Consider the following 16,916-nt stretch of genomic DNA (forward strand, 5'->3'; position numbering starts at 1 on the left):
AATAGTTGTAAAGATTACATAATTTTAAAACACTGCATTACTGAGGATACTTGAACTTCACCAGAACAAGAAATAAAGGAGTAAGGAAGAAATAAATAAAAGCTGAGTCAGAAGTAAAATTCAGCTGCGTAAGATAAAAACTTGCAGTCCATCTAATGGCTCGCATTCACTGCAGTTGCAGGCTCATTAAAACTTGTGGTAGGAAGTCAGTTAATATTGAAAGAATAGCACGTTCATTGAAATTATATTTTCCTTTGGTAGGAGAAAATAGAATGTATCTCTTCAGAAAATATGCCTAATAATTAATATTAAATGTATTAATCTCTATAGGGATGAAAGAATTACTCTCTCTTCCTGCTTTTGATTCAGTGATTCATCCATATCAAAGTATAAATAGAAAGAGAGAGTGAGACAAGACAGAAATGTATAAGTTTGAGCACTTGAACTTGTGATTTATGGCCTAGAGTTACAGCCAACTTTATTACAAAAATGAGTTCACCCATTATAACCTTACCCTGGGCTCTCTGGAGATGGGAGGAGGTTGAGCAGCATTAGAGTATCAGGAGGTGCTCACAAACAGCTCCAGTCTCATTCTCACTTCCCTTTCCTCTCTTGCCCTTAATGCAACATATCATCTGCTGCCTCCTTTCCTGCTCCTTGATGTAGGCACACCATGGTGCTTCTCACTGTCTTCCTGTGGGAATTGGTCATGGCCTCATTTGTCGTGAGCTCTGACTGAAAGGTTCCTCTCATACTTTTCTCTCCTCGTGTTTGAAGGACAGTACAATTCTGTGAGTGACCCCTTTGATAACCCTTGAAATTTGCTAATGTTGGTTTTCTGCACATTGCAGCTGGTGATGAACAACTGACCACCATCACTGAAGCACTGCACAACACAGCAAGTAGGCTTTGATACTGTGAAGCTATTGCTCAATTTCCAGCAACTTTTTAAAGAAACATAGATCTGTGCATGTTTCATGGAGGTTATGTGTCCATTTGCATTACTCCAGATCTCTGTCTTTAAATTGTCTGGTGGTAATCCTACTTAAGACAAACTAGTACTCTCAATTGGCATTTGTGAAACAATTATTTTTGTTTCATAAATGCAGGCAAAATGGTAGAGCCCATAACAGGTGGCTAGCAAGGGCAGTTGCACCCCTAGCTATGGCCTACCACATGGCCATAGCTGAAGTCATCAACAGAGATGGCATTTCTTCTAGAGCACAGAGATGCTGCAAGCATTCCTCTAAAGAGCTTCACTGCCAGTCATGGCAAAACTTCCTGTGGCATGAGTGGAAGTGTCACAGAGAGCCCTGCCAATTATGAAGGAGCTGTGTGTAGTATGAGGTGAGCAACATCACAGCTACAGGACATGGCCTCTTCAAGGGCCTTAGGTGGTTTCTCTCCAAAACAGTAGCTATTTTGATGGCATACAAGAGATACCAGACTGGCTGTCAGCCAGGTTTTAAAGCACAGATAAGCCATGATCTCATTTGCATACAGTCTTTACAGGCGACAGCAGCATGTATGAGTGACTGCTATATTTAGGAATGACAAGATGGGCATTATTAATAGCTTAATTGACATTAATGCAATTACCCCTATTCTTATTACAGTTAGTAGAATTATACAGAAAGCACTGACTGAGGCCTCATTTTCCCTAGAGCTACCCAAGGATACGACATTTTCCACCACACCAAATCTAGTCTTTGACATTAGATACTTAGCTACAGAGTCATTCCAGTAAATCATTATAAATGCATTATAATAAAGATGTTATGAGCTATTGGATATTAACCCCCAGCCCCTGAAGAGAGATAAATACACTGGTTGCACGATTTCTGCTTTTGTTTTGCAATGAAAAAGAGTTTTGCTTACAACTAAAGAACTATAAAACGTTATACTGATAATTAAAAAAAACCAGACTTCAGCTTTTCTGGTCAGATTAAAGGTAAACATATCCTCAACATTATATAAAATATATTCATATGATATGAAGAACCAAATCTTGGTCCATCACAATCAAGCTTTTAATTTACAGATGCGTATTTGTTTGTACACACTTTGGAGACATAGCTCTTGTATTTGCATATGCAAATATATCTCTTTAAACATCTTACATCTGTACCTTATCTCCAGGAATTTGGCTTCCTTTAAAAACTTTGTTTGTTACTCTTGGTCTCTCTCCAATATGGAAATGAGAGGTTCAGGACTTCCAAATATTAAACTTTTTACAGGAGTCGTGAATCAAATAAATTTCCAGCACAAAAGGAAACAGAAATAGAAGCATCATGACCATGCATTAATTATACAGAAGTAGCACATAGGAGCATTTAGGCACCATGCTAGGCACTGCATGACATAACAAAGCAATGGTGCATTGCTTTCTCCACTAAGAAATTGCATTGTAACACAAGCAAGGTAAACACAAAACACTAATGAGTATGCGGCAGTCATGATGAAAACAAAGAATATAATTATCACAGAAGAACATGTAAAAACCCAATCTGGAATCACAAAATTAATTTTTAAACCAAATATGAAGTTCTTCCAACAAAACATGTTAAAGAGAATATCCATATGGCTTCATGGTCTCCTGTGTTTAGTTTTTTCTAATTCATCAAACCCAATTGGTTATGATTTTGTTTGATTAAGTCTGAATCTTAATACTTAAAACTGTAGTATGTAATTATCACTATTTATACACATATGAGTTTCTGTGTCTGTATTATCCTGTGTACATGTTGGTATGTATATGTGTAGAGGAAGGCTTGCTTGTGCTCCCTTCTCTTATTACCTCCTGACAGAAACATGTAGGCACATAGATTATAAATTTTTAAAAATCATACATCATTGTGGTGCATTCCATTTTTAGTGAGTCTTTCTTGGAGGTGACTGAGAATAAATTCAGCTTGAACTGGTCCCAGAAAGAGATCTGTCTCCAGTGTAAGTGACTGCTCAACTGTGGTAGTTTGTCAGCTTTCAGGCCAGGGTTCATGTGCCTTATCTGTCCTGGCTGTGCTCCTGATCACAGCTCACCCTCCCAGAGAGAACAACTCCCATAATAAAGAATGAATTAAAAATGAAGCTTTAGCACCAACCAGGCATTTCTTATCTTGTAAAGTCTTAAGTCAGGTACTTCATTATGCTTCAGCTCTTCTAAAACAAGTACAGATCTGGCATCTGGTGAAAACACTTCCTGGGAAGGTTTTATCTCTTTTAAAGTGAAACCCAAGACAAGGCTATAGGATATAATTTACTGTTTTAATCGAATTCTCAGTTTGCAATATGCATTGAATATTTTTTGAGGATAACATTTAAGTGTTTGCAAAGTCCCTGTATTTTTTACAGAAAACATTTACTTTTGATTACCAAATCATTAATCATTGAGGCTTATCAGCTCTGGGGGTAAAATAATCAGGACAGTAGTGAATGTCTTGCCTATTGATCTCTCCAAAGCAAAGCTGGAGGCCTACAGAGAAGATTCCACTGCCCAGTAAAAGGTGAGAGACAATTTCAGGAGAGTGAAATTTCACTGTCTGTAAAAATAAACAGATGATCTAATGCCCTTTTCCAGCCTTTAATGCTAGCAGCATTTAATTTATAATTTGCACAGAAGGTTTTAGAGAACAAAATATTGAAGTCTGTTATTTAAGTCTGTGTTATTTACCTCATTGTTTCACATCATATAGCAAAGAAAAAAAGACAAAAGTAACGCTACTCATGTACTGTCCTAATTAGCTGAGCTCCAACACTACGAATCCCCATTCTCCTCTCAGAGTAGAGAACAGGAGCTTCTGCAGCTTCTGGGAACTGCAGTTATGGGGCAGTCTGAACTCCCTACACTGACTGGTTTGTGAGGTGGATGTCAAATCTAGCTTTGGAAGATAATCTCTGGTATTAAAGGTGTAACATAGCTCAGAAGACATGGATACGTTTCTTGGCTCTGCTTAAGATTTCTTGTGCAATGTATCATAAATGGAATTATTTTCATGAGTAAATTGACTTAGGAGAACAGGATTTTTCAGTCTTTGCCCAGATGACCTCTTCTTGGCTTTGCTTCACAGCCCCTTTTGGAAAAAGCTGCAGCAGCTAAAGAAATCACTACTCCAGAAATTACTGAAACAGCAACCCACCCACTCTCTGAAGAATGTGTGGAGCCCATTAAAGAGGCATAGAGGGGTGCTATGTAAATTTCCCAGCTGAAATTCATTGCATTATATATTAATGCCTTTAAAAAAAGTTAAAGTGAGTATACCAGGCTGTGAACAATGGCAAATGATGGCTTTGATACACAATTCTACTTGGACTTGGCTGCAGAAGCAGAAGTTACAGCCCCTCTTTGGCATTTAGTCACTGCAGCTAAAATGGTGGAAGATAATCAGCCTATCATCCAATTCTGGTTTTTAGGCTATAATCTAATACTGATTTTCAGCCAGCTGTCATTGCCAAATGTCTGTGCAGTGAGTGATCAAATATTCTAGATAAAAGTGAAAGCTGACAGAGGTAAAAAGAAAGAGAAGCCACAGAATGGACATATTTTAAGATTAGCTTGATGGCACCTTTACCAGAACAGAGAATGGAGGGAACAATAGCCTTAAAGTTTGTTATCTCACCTGAGTATCAGCCACCAACAGCCAAGGACAAGCAAGTCCCAGAAATGACATCTAATGGATTTCTGACAACTGCTGTGTGGTAGGTAAGGTAGAGCAGACCCACAAACCAAAGCTAACAGTGAAGAGGTTGTTGGACATTACCTGTAGATTTACTCAAAATTTTGTTTAAGAAGATCAAACCTTGCTGCTGTGGAAACCATTCTGACAAGTTCAGCTTTAAATGCAAGCTGGAAAGGGGCCATTTGTGATAGCAGCAGAAAAGGAACTTCTTCCTTTCTGGAAAGAAGGGAATTTGTTTGTTGGAAGAAAAGGAAGTATCATACAAAAATAAGCATCCTTTCCCAGCTCCTAGGATAAAGGAAAATTCCTGAGCATCACCTTAGGAAACACATTTGTATTTTCGAGGACTGTTCAAGCTATCATGCTGTGAATTTCTTGATTGGAGAGTGTCCTACTGTTACTTTTATTATTAGTCTCAGTCCTGTTTGAGGCGTCTCCGACTTACTAAGAATACTAGATTAATGCACTGCTTTGCATATCAAAGAATAAACCTGTGCATTTTTATAGTATTATATATGGTAAGTATCACCAGCATGTATTGAATCAAAATAGTCCTTCTTAAAACAAGTTAAATGAGTAGTGCAGAGGAAAGAGCTTCTAACCACTGTTGATTAGATCAACTCCAGTTTTATCTCTGTATCCCTCTTTTGTTTGGCATGTCAAGGCATTGCTCACACCCAGCCCTTTATGAAATGACACCCTGATGCTGCACCAGGCTTTCCCTGCAAGCAACCTGACTTTCATACAAGCTCCCTTTCAGCTTCAAAAGTAAAAAATTTTTGTAGTTATTAATGATCCATTCTTGTGGCTACCCATGGGTGAAGGGCATTTGCCTCACATATTTAATAGCAAATAATTAATGAGGTGTTGGAAATTAACAACAATTAACAATGCCTGGGAACAACAGCAGAAGGTGTTTAAACCTCTTTAGATGAAGTTGAGAGAATTTGTTTCTCAGGCTTGTGCCTGCAAGGAGCGAGAGCTGGAGGGGGATTTCTAATGCCATCTTCCTTCCTCTACATTGCCTTGTTGAAAGTCATTCCAGGGACCTGTCAAGTAGGAAAGAGAACAGGAAGGCCTGTGTCTCTATGGGACAGTGACATCAATTCTGGCTGCCACAGGGACTTGGAACATGAAGTTCACAGCCTTCAAGAAGAAAAACCAGAGCTTTCCAAGTGGGATCATAAGCTCAGACTTTTTGCAATAATTACATAATTTCTGTAAGAAATACAACACACTGGTCTTTTATATGCAAGTATTCATGGTGCCATCATGGATGCAGAATGTCTGCTTGACTTTTGAAAGGATAGAAATGCTCATGGAAGATGTGCCATAGCTCAGGCAATGCAGCAAGAATACTCTGGGAATATTAACTGCAGCCTTGTTTTGGCCTTTTAGTGTTGCCCAGGCATAGACAAGATACTTGAACTAATGGAGTACAGGCAATTTCCTCCTATGTTATATGCAAATATATCACTTTATTAAACAGGCTAAATGATCATAAAAATGTGCAGGATGGTCATAAGCACACATAGGAATTGGAATAGGAATATTTCCCTCTAAGTGATATACTTACCATTTGCAACAGAAATGAAAATATTAAGAAATTCAGTTATGTTTTTCCCCAGCTGCCACTCAGTACAGCAAAAAGGAAAATAAAAATCTCAAGATAAGGAGTCAAGTCCATACTGTAACTCCTCATCATGATTTTCCAGAAAAATCTGCTATAATTGAACTGAAGAACATAACTTTGTCTGTTTACTCTCCTAAATTTGAACAAGCAGCTGTGGAAACAGAAAAGGCTGACCTTTTCCATTACTGGAGAGCAAAAGTAGTATAGAAGTTGCCCAGGAATCTCTCCAAAACACACAAAGTTTCTTCAGCCTTCTAGCTTGGAATCCTTCACTTTTAGCCTCTGGGATGTAATTTAAAGTGTTGCCCAATGCCCAAGAAAAAGTCACAGCATGCAGCAAGAAAACAGATATAGGAAAAAAATTTTCACCTGAATAAATGAAATGTATTAACATTTCAATCTCTTGATTTAAATATGACATTGGGAGTGTCTCATTTCTAAGAATGAAATTATACAGTAGAACTGAATGACAATGTTAGGTTACACTCTGCCTCTTGCCTTTGTCCAGGTAAACAGAAAACTCTTTGACAAATAATGTTCTCGATGTAAAATATCAATTTTCTCTTAGCATGAGTTCAGTCAATGATCCCAATTTACAAGTTATTTCTGCATCATCCCTGAAATTCCATATTTTTGGAACACGATGCTACTACTGGCATTTCTATACTCAATGGGAAATTTTAGAAAGGATAAGAAGAAATAATATTCCTTTTTGCACATGTTTAATGTTGGAGGTTTAAGACACTAGCTCCTGAAATAATTTTTTCTGTTCTCTTTCTGTTTAGTGTGATGCTAGAGTTGATAATTCCATTTTCATATGCAAATTCCATATTCGAGAAATGTAATACTATGCACATCAACTGTTTTTCGCCTTTGGTTTCACACTGTGGATCTGATGATCAGTAAAAGATAATGAATATACATATCACTTCTCAGTATTATACTCACAACTTTATATTTCAATCAGAGACTACCAGGTTCTACAATTTATTACCTATATTACTCACATTTGTGATGGGGAAACCTCAAAGTAACATTGCAAATACTGTGGCATGATAAAAAATATGCATAGAATGCATATCCTGCAATACATGAAATGATAACTTAAATTAGTTTGTTTGTAGCACAAACTCAAGCAAAGTATGGTGGATGTTATTCCACCTTGTTCTCCAGAGCCACATAATATGAAAAACACAAAATAAGAAAAGTGTAACAGAATATAAAATTCAGACACCAGGTTTGCAACTACAGGATTCTTTTCTGTAAAGAACAAGATGGGGAAAGACTGGAGAATGCTTACAGAGACAAAGCAGATACAAAAAACTTCAGAGGCTTCCATGTGAGGTTAAGCCTCCACTTTCCAGGTCAACTGCTGCGCACAAATTTGTCATTCAGTGCACTGTGACTAAGTAATGGGAGCTCTATTTCATTTATATCTACAAACAAGGGTCAAACACCATACACCCAAACTGATAGCAGACAGTTTCAGCTGAGCAAACCAGGTAGAGAAGGAATGCACTTCAACTGGTTTTAGCATCCCATTGGCTTTATCTGTAGTTCTAGGCATGACAGCATGCATGGTATTTATGGCTTAAAAGAATTTCCGTCTGTAAGTTTATTACCTTGTAAAAATCAGTGAGAAAAGGACTTAGATATACCAAAACCGACTTACAACAAGGCAGATAGATTTTATTCTCACTTTGCACACCAGAAAACCTATTAGCATGTTGTTATTTAAAAGTTTCATTACTAGAGCTCTGCTGTGCTTCAGGAGACCCAAACTGCTTCAGCTCAGCAGGTCCAGCTACTGCTTTACTCTGCCTCCAAGGTCATAAGCAGATGTCTGTGGAGGAATAAGAGGGGAGATATGCTTCCCTCTCTTATTTTCCAGCCTCTCTTTACTTTCAGCCTGGCAACATTCTGAAGCAGAGGTCATTCTTACACATTTACAAACCATCAATGAACATCTCCACCCCCCTTTTTAGCCTCTGTAAACTGTAAGGATCTACAAGATGCTCTGTCAACAATTTCCAAAGATCTGCTATCCCCAGCATAAAAGATCCTCCATTCTTTGGTTTCTGCTATAGCATACAAGTCTATTTTCCTACTAATCTCATCACAGTTTTCTCAGTGGCATCACACAAAGCCTGAGCATGCAGTCCTTCATGCAGAATTTCCACTGACTCCAAATAGTGCAGTTTTGGGAGCTGAGTTGATTACCCTGAATATGTCACCAAATCGGCACACTTCTCTGACAGCTTTTTTCTGCAGAAGACCAAATATATGAAGCCGTTACTGTAAACTACATTATTTGGGCTGAACAGAATCATAGAACCATCCTGGTTAAAAAAAGACCTGTGAGATTACCGAGTCCAGCCATTAACCTGCGTGATCAGAAGGAACCAGCACTATAGGATTAGCATTTCAGCTAAACTGATGAGCTTTTATGCAAAGCTGGGTGCATTGCTAGGTTTTAAACAGAGCACAAAAACCCACCTGACAGATCTAAACATATAGGAGAAAAGATTACCTATAAGGATTATATTAATTTAGACATACAAATACAGGACTTTGGAAGTAAATGCAAATATTAAAATAGACCTTAATTTTACAGAATCCCTTCCTCCTTTCCTTCATTTTAGAGAATCCAAAACATCTATTCCCAGAACAACTATCCCCAACAATCTTTTCCAGAACCCCTAGAGAAAATTACACTCCACCATACCATTTTAACTTAAAACCTTCTTGATGGGCAGAGCTCACGTACAGATTATTCACAGTAAGGGTTCCAGCCCTACTTGCACAGTGAGGTCATACTGGTAGCAGGGTGTTCTCTAAGTGTCAAAATTATCTATAGTTTACAAGATAAGTTAAAAACTACTAGCAAGTTAAACTGGCAAAAGAACAGAAAACAAGTTTACGAGGGGAAAAAATATTTAAAAGAGCTTTTGCTCACTCTTCAGCACACCATGCAGTAGCAGTTTTCCTTTTCCCCACTTCATTTGGAACTGTGTTGCAATCAAAAGATATTCTTTCCTTTCTAGAAAATTGAACAAGTAAATGAAAAGCAAATGGATGAGTTCAAAATATGTTAATTCACTTCCTTCATTAACTAGTTAGCCAAATGCTATCCAAGTTTTGTTTATTGCCTTATCTCCCACTGAGAGCTACTTAAGATCCCTCAGTTAAAAGTATTCTTACACAGCAGTGCAGTCCTTCCAAGTAAAATACTCCGTAGAAAGCAGGTAAATATAACATGATATGCTGGGTATCATACTGGCAATGATGCAAAGCCATCTGTTAGTGAATCATCTGATGGTATTGATGATGTCATTCACAATAAAAAAGAAATGAGAGGATTGTCAACAAAGTCATAAAATGAAATTATAGTCCCCCTATGTGAAGCAGAATCTAATTGCAGGCATTCCTTGCTTGTGTGTGCCCTCCCCATTGCAGCTGTTTGCCTACCTTCTCTTGCAGATGGTTCAAATCATTTTGTCTCCTCCACAGCCTCTTCTATTCCTGCTCACCCCAATCACCCCTTTTCATTCCAGACTTTTATTTTAAGGATACTGAAACTGTTGCATATTCTTTGCACAAAGTGAACGTGCTCTCAAAGCTTATACATGGTGCAAAAATTTGTTTGCATGAGCCCAACTTTGGGGCAGAGAAACTGCCTCACACTGAAGTCTTACACCTACTTGATAAATGGGATACTGTAAGGTCAGGACTTGAGGACCAAAGCACCCTTATTGCAACATTCCTTCTCTTCCTCAGTCCCAGAGCTCACAGGTCAGGACATTTAATCAGGGATACCCAGGACAGGAGCCCCAAATACATACACACATGTAAACATGGACTGAGTCAGTCAATGCCTCAAGTGTAACTCAACATGAATGTCATAAAAGGTTCACAAGTTTAATCAGAAGGGCAAAACAGGACTCTTCTGGTTTTTTTGTACAGAGATATTATCTGATTAGAACTTTACAGCAAATGATCATATTTGGCATAATATTTTAACCAGCTATGGTATGTCTCTGGGTTTCCTACTAAAAAGGCTTTTATTTTTACTATTAGTTAAAAGATTTTAAAGGAAAAAGAAAGAACTAACAAGAATTTAATGGGGAAAAAAGGGTGGGCTTTTTAAAATGTATGAGAAACTTAAAGTAGATTGCAAATTACAACAAATATTTATTTCCCCAAAGGCACATTGGTCAAAAAGGAAGGCAAACCACCACCTTGCACTGACTTAAGCCCTTCAGTGTATCACCTTCCCAACTGTTTCATTTATTAGGAGAGTTCTCAGTAATAACGTGTTTTAGGAATGTGATCTTGTATTATAAATATTGTTTGAACTCATCCAAGAGGAATCTGTTTTATTGCCATTTCATATCAGAACTGGACAGGTTTGTAAAACGTAAAGTTACTGCACAGTAACTTCAAGCTATACTAAGAAAAGATAAAACAATCACTAGCTCAATGGGTCTGACAGTTTTATACACAAATTTAAGTTCACAAAGGATGTAAACACAAATTCAAAATTTCTGTTGAATGTTTTTGTTACTGGAAAAATAAACCCGCCTAAATGATCAACCCAAAATCCAATAGTAATGTTAAGCAGACACATAAAACTAGATTAAAGGCCAAATTTTCAACCAGGTTTGGTCTCCATATTGATATCCTTATAATTTTTCCCATTTACACTGGAATCTAGTGAAAAACTAGGCCATGTAGAACTGTGATGCAGTAGGGCACTTAAATAGCATGTACATTTTTACAGTCTTCTGCCTTTTTATCAGAAAGTACTGTATCCATTATTAAAGATTTGAGTAAATACTGGTATTGCATTCAAATGTATACCATAATCTCATACTTAGGCCGTTCTTACCACTATTACTGATTTCTTCCTGTTTTAAGTGAGAGATTGTAACAGGAAAAAAGTGCCATTGCTCTTAAATATGTTGTGTACAAACCACAAGGTTAATATTTAAACTCTCAGTCATGATTCATATACCAGATAAAAAAGATTTTCACAACAATCATTAGCATTTTATTAACAGTGAACTAAACACTGGCAGGGTCTTGCATTAGGAGCCAGCCCAAGCAAAGTCAACTCTTCAAAAAGGGTTGACAGGAAGGCATCTGTGTGCTATGTCATGGGTGCTAAGAAATTCTGGATTCTCTTGAATATCCTAAGGAACAGAAGATGTTCTCAAGGTGGGAAGAATGAAGTACATTTATTCTCCATAAAAGGGAGTTCTGCATGACTAAGGAACTGATTAGACAACAAAGAGAAGTGACACAACATCCTTGCACCTATCAGACAGAAAACACCAATTCAAGGTCACTACCTGCCTTCCATTACCTAGAACAAAGCTATTTACTGCAACTGCAGTGTGGCCTTCCATACTTGCACTGCATGCTGCATTATGCAATGTGGTTTGGGTACTTCACAGAAAAGCAGGTGACTAGAGGATCAATCTATGCTGGGTAAGATAACAGGAAAATTGCATTTCCCAAAACTCTTTTTTTTAAAGGAGAGAAAGAGGCAAGTCAGGTATCACTCTTCAGCATAATTTAAAATACTTTCTTATCACTAATATCAATTATAAATGTTCATTCTAATTTATGAACACCTGCTTGACATCAAGAGAACTGACACACCCCTCCAATTTCTTTTCTTATATGCTGGCATATTTATTTCACTCTGATGAGATGAGGCTTTTCTAATTTCCTGTATAGCCACCCCCAGCTCTCTGTATATCTCCCATTAAATTGTGAACAGGCTTCACACATATTTTTAGATGTTTGAAAACGGCAGGAAGAGCTTTTTGATGTTTTAGAACATGTTCAGGCCCAGTGCCTCAATACTGTTTGCTTGCTAACTCCTCAAGCTTATGTCATCCATATGAATGGAGTCGAGGCTTTTGAGAAAGTTTACCATATCATTACCATCTGCCTAAACTGCTGCAGTCAGAGGTCTTTCCCTCTAATGTCAATGCCACTTTGAAAACAAAGTTGCAGGACTCCTCCTTGGCTTGGAACATATTTAGAAGTCAATGCCTTATTTTCCATGATTAGTCTGTAACAATGTCAAGTGTGAAATTTAAATTAATGAGCGCTTCACTTATTGAAATGACTTCAGCACTTTTGCTACTTTCATTGATTTCTATTTACTTTGGCAACCACAAATATGAAGAACATATTTCTAGATGTGACTAAACAGACTAATAATATGCTAGTATAGATGAACCCACTGATCAAACATTACACTTAACTCTAAGCTTATTTTGAAAAACTAACATAATAGGATAAATATATTATTTATAAAGTGCTGTTCATTTCCTGCACTTCAGACAGTGTCACCTTTAAGTTATTTTCTTACCACTCTTCCCACACTAATGATTGGACTACACTAAAGCAGTAAATATAGTATCAACATTACCCCTCTATATAATCAATTTGAATTTTAACTAATATATTCATCATCCAGTAAATACCATCACAACAGCAGATAAAGCTGTAGCTAACCTTCAGAGTATTTTAGCCTCCTGGTAGAGGCCAATTTTAAGGAGGAAGATGGATTTAATTCCTAAGAGGTAAAGAAAAATCTTTCATTCCTGTCTGTCCTTCCCCACACGTCAATGGTAATTTTTTTAAAATTGAAAATGTTACAAGTTCCGTATTTGTTGCTAGCATCTGAAAGAGAGCAAATCAGTGGTAAAAGCTAAAGGGATGGTTGTTTATAAGAGAAAGACAAGGCCAGGATTCTCTGCCCATAGTTTGGGTTGGGTTTTTTTTTTTCTAACTAAAAAACTGAGATGAAAAGATAGGTGGAAAAGAGAAATCGAGCCTCCCCAAAGGCTGATCAGGACATTGGTAATGCAGCAGGCAGAGACAGAGCTGTGCCGGCTGGAGCTCTGCCCATGCTCCATAAACAAAGTTACCTTTCTCTTCTCAAAAAACTATTTTTATACAGCACAGCCAAATCCACAGCTACTAAAGCTAAATTCTCATACCAAATGAAAAATGAAATGTAACTAAGGATGGATTCTGACCTTCAAATAACAAAATAATCCTCAATGCAAATCCCCACTCTGTGAAATGGATGTCATATGCAAATATGGATTTTAAAATATTCAGAAAACAGTAAAAGAATATGGAGGGCTTGAACTTTGTAACTTTTGTTTTACACCCAGATTCTGCAAAACCTTAATTTCTCTAAGCAGCTGTACTTAAATGGATCCTTGCAAAATCAGTAATTCAGTCTCTCCAAACATTTGTCTATTAGCTAACAAACTCAGACAACGACCAGTGTGCCTGTGACTCTAAACTTGCGCCTGTAGAATTACATGTGCAAATTCTCTGGGCATCACTGGAAAATGAAGGGTGCAGCATCATGTAGATTCTAGAAACTTCAACATGGTAGTCTGTTGATGCAGGAGAAAATTATTAAGTCTTTCATGGATGGAAGACTGTGCTAGCAGAATGCTACTTGCTGCATCATAACTTTGAAGATAAAATTACCTCTATTCTTTCTTTTGTTTCCATTTTGCAGGAAAACTTGTGGCCCCTGGAATATCTGACCAGTAAATATAATAATTATGGAAATGGAAACGTCTCAAACTTCATAATTTCTGTATCTCAGCTTCTCTTTTTTGCTTCATTAATTTTTGTTGATTTAGTAGACCGAACCCTGCATTTTTGGAGAGGACCAGATCTGAAATACTTCCTATTTAAAGTCCCAAATGAGACCCCTCCCCCCAGACCCTAGCTGTGATGCAAATCCCCGTTAATCTCTAGTAGAGTGCTGCAGGACATACCATGGTATGAGAGTGTTTAACACAGTAAGTCACTTCTTAAAGTGCCATTTTTAAGAGAAAAAAATGCTATTTATTAATTCAGAAAACAAATGTCTCTACAGCTATGATTGCATAGGAAAAATGATGTGTTCTTATCACAATAGATGACAGTTATTTTCCGTGTAGAAAAGGCTTCCAAGAGCAGATGACAGAGACAAAATTAGAATTTTTCTAGCAAGCATCCCATGCGTGCACATCTGCAAAGTGTTCCTGCTTCCTTCTTTGCAACCACTACTATACATGAATGTTTCTCTTGAAATTAGAAAAGCATGTGAATCATGGTTGCACCTTAGTCTGACTAAGCAATTACAGATGAACAGCAGAAGGCCCACAGATCCTTTTATTTACTCAAAGGTCCCTAAAGTTCCAAGGAAAATGTGAAGCCTTTCCTGATGTTTGAATCCAGATTGGAATTTATTTCTCAGTTTTCTCTCGCTTATGAAAACATTCTGAGGCTCTACAGAAATTCACATCTACAATGGCCTTCTTAACATAGAGAAGAAAAGGATGTGTCTTAGCCTATCAACAGGGTCAAAAAGCTTCTACAGTGAAGCCAGTCTCTAAAGCTGAGATTTGGGAAGATTCTAGAAAAAGATGCAAAGACTGACAAATCTCTTTAACACCTGGAATCACTATTTGTGGACAATACTATGAAAAAAAAGTCAGATTCAAGTCCGATTTTAAAATTAATTTCAGTTATAAAGATAAGCACATATTAGAAAGAGTCAAAACTCATTCACTTGACTGAAAAAAGCAACTAAAAATCAACCATGTGCTGTCAGAAGCACAGTACACTTTAATGAAAAGAGCAAGTAAGACCGAATTTCCCAAATTTGCTTCACCTGTTATGTTTGATATGGAAGCCAAGCATACTGCCCAATAAACCATGCTGTCACCCCCTACCCCTGCTGCTCTCTCCTGGGGTCAGCTTGGAGTTTTATGGCAAGATTACGAGGAGATGATTGCATAATGAGAAGAATATCTAGGAGGGCAAGGGCTTTTCTGCTGAAGCGTGGAAAAACTCATCTAGCTGCATGCTCAAAACACAGAGAAGAAATAAAGCAAGGACTGATGCAGGGGTAAAATTCAGCCTGTACTGGTGTGCTTTACATGTGGTGCTACAGCTGTACTGAGAGGAACCTGCAGTTCTTGGAAAAAAGCTCTCTGAGTTCTGGGAGCCATTCTGGCACAATGAAGACACAAACAACCAGAATCAAAGGCTCTTTGGGGCATCAGGACACCTTGCTGCTGGTTTTAATGAGCTGTCCTGTGAATTCAATTCATCAGCATCCCAGGGACCCAAGAACAGTCATCCCTAGGTCCTTTCTGTGCCTTCTGATCCCATCATAGTAAGCAGGAAATATACAAGAGTTTTGAGAGCACTACAGCAGATGGCATTGACATACAGACAATTGTAATTTTCTACCTTAGACCATCAAAACTTGAGAACCTGTAATTCCTACAAATAGAAGAGATACTGCCATTCCTCAAACTCCACCAAGATTTTTACCCCTTTCACTGTGCTACTTTGAAAATATATACATTTATTGCTGCATTAAATGATTGTTTTGCCCCACACAACGCAGTGTTTTGCATATTTGCTGATGTTTCCCTAAATGCACAGTGGGAATGAATCATTACTGAAACAATTTACTTTCAGTTAGTGCATGAATGCCTTCCCATGATGCTTTGATGCTTTGTTTGTCCTCCTATAAAAATTATTTATGACCCACGTGTGATCTTTTAAATCAGAATACTTATTCAGAAATCAAAGCTCCAGCATGTTAATGCAAGTAGAAGCCCTGACTAATTTTTCAAAGCCATGTTGAATATTCAAAAGCTAGGACTGAAGGAAAGGAGTTAACATTAATTAATATTTGAAGCAGTAAAATAAAAGCAACAGTGAAGCTAATTTTGCAGGACAATTAATCATGAGCCTTGCTAATTACACATGGGATTTTGCAAATGATTTTTTTCTCAGGTAGCAGAGTAAAAATGATAATCCACTACCCATCAAAATCATTGGCTCCTCACCAATGTCCCCAGCAAGAGCAATTAGTGGGAACAGCAGAGCCCTAGTAATTGCATGTCAAGAGAAGAGAATGTTAGAATTTTAATTGCTCCAAATAAAGACCACTTGCTCATACATACACCTGACTGTCCAAAACTAGTCTGCAAGCTGGAGCAAGTGTGGAACCACTTCCAGGTGTCTGCACAAAAATAACTCTGTGGGAGAAGCACTCTAAGGCACACATGCAGTTTCTGGAAGAAAAATATCAATATACACTTATATTCTGAACTGCAGTGTCATCACTGGAGTATAAGAACTGAGAAAAAAATATATCCCCCACTTGGGAAAAATGTGCATATTCTTTATATTTGCCAAATATTTATTGCCGACATTTTTTGAAGAACTTTAACTATCTTCAGGGTGCCAAGGGCTTCAAATTTACTGAATTTTAGGATCACCAATAAAATGTTTTTAACAAGACATCTCAAGAGGGCATAAAATAAAAAATTACCATATTCATGAGAGCAAGCCTGTAAGATTGCAATGCTATAAACTGGATGTCTATAATTTGCTTGTGGTTTTCTTAATTAAAAAAAAACCCAAACAACTAGTAATTAGGCACTCCAGTTCCATTTTTGTACTTTATCCCAGCCAGTGACATGATACTATTACTTTTTTGTTTAATATACTTACACATGGATGCACACAATTGCAAATAATCAATAATATTTAAG

The sequence above is a fragment of the Geospiza fortis genome, unplaced genomic scaffold (genome assembly GCF_000277835.1).
Source record: "Geospiza fortis unplaced genomic scaffold, GeoFor_1.0 scaffold112, whole genome shotgun sequence".
Lineage (NCBI taxonomy): Eukaryota > Metazoa > Chordata > Aves > Passeriformes > Thraupidae > Geospiza > Geospiza fortis.